The 1,209-nt window shown below is 40.7% G+C and overlaps 1 long non-coding RNA gene across 1 annotated transcript in view; it reads left to right on the top strand.

Moving 5' to 3' along the window:
• LOC113473113 overlaps window positions 1-718 on the top strand; it is a 10,588-nt gene extending 9,870 nt beyond the window's left edge. The window contains exon 2 of the long non-coding RNA XR_003395179.1: window positions 11-718. This is a non-coding gene — a long non-coding RNA (uncharacterized LOC113473113). The remainder of the gene's footprint in view (window positions 1-10) is intronic.
• Window positions 719-1,209: the final 491 nt, after the last annotated feature.

The raw sequence follows: 1,209 nt of genomic DNA, 5'->3' as shown, positions 1-1,209 counted from the left end.
TTTTTTTCAGGACTGCCAAAAAGACCATCACCCTGCGAGCCCAAGCCAGCGTCAGTACTGCGAGGAACCACAACAGCAACGAGTGTAAATCCAGCGGTCTTACGATACTACCAGGATATCTAGTATCTGTTCTATCTATCCTGTGTATTGTACTAACTATGAAGTATTAGAAGATGAGGGACAAAGTGGACCCTTAAGGTATGTTCAAACATAGTTGACCGGCCAAAATCTATGTTGTCGAGGCAGTGTGGACGGTCCAGTCGACATCGATCGACAGCCGGGCGACTATGTATGGATACACCTTTATACCTCCTGACACCCATTCAATGGAAGGACTTCTCATATATCGGGCAGATAAATGTAACAAACAGAACCTACGTATTTTTCCAAAAGAGTGAGAAACACAAGATTTGGGGTAAAAAGTCCTCCGTGGAATGGGCTTCTGGGCTTGGCTCCAAGAGTCCCTGGAATAATAGAAAATGAGTCAGTGGTGGATAAACCTCTTGGGGCCCTTGGGGGTTCCTAATTAACCTAGGCCCCCGCACCGTGAGGGGTGTGGACTACCCCCACATACCAAAGCCAGTAATATCAATCCGTCAAACTCATTACTTTGGGAGTAACCCGGCTTAGGTTGCCTGCCCTATTTTCTTACCTGTACGACTTACGTAGGTATGACTTATTACCTATGATGTCCTCTTTCTGCCTTTGGTCTGACCATTTTTTGTAATTTACACGATAAAAGTTTCGCTTTTGTTGGAAATGTTTAATTTTGCCTAGTGAACTAAAATTATATTTATTTTATTTATTTATTGTGTTGACTGTGTTGTACTAAAATAAATAGTGTTTATTATTTACCTTATAACAAGTATTTAGTTCTTTTTAACTGACAATACCTGACAGTTAGTTTGTACCTTATCTCTGTCATCAAAAGGCCCAGAAGCTATATCGGACCTTTTAGAAAATGTCAAGGATTCTACGACGTCTTGTGGGTTGATCTCTTGATTGGATGCCTTTATCTAGAAGGTTTTGATATAACTAGAGGTCTCTTCAGTAAATAGGTACATATTAGGTATCTATGTGAAACCATAATCCGCCACTCATCGCTATAGGTAGGTAAGTATAAATATGTATAACTGCCAACCTAGTAGGTAGCTACCCACCTACAGTTTCTTTTTCTGTTTCTAAACATTGCTCTGAGGAAAACCATGC

Source organism: Diaphorina citri, unplaced genomic scaffold, assembly GCF_000475195.1.
Source record: "Diaphorina citri unplaced genomic scaffold, Diaci psyllid genome assembly version 1.1 scaffold15564, whole genome shotgun sequence".
In the NCBI taxonomy this organism is placed as follows: domain Eukaryota; kingdom Metazoa; phylum Arthropoda; class Insecta; order Hemiptera; family Psyllidae; genus Diaphorina; species Diaphorina citri.
Note: the sequence above shows the minus strand (reverse complement) of the source record. Positions and strands in the feature narration are given on the sequence as shown.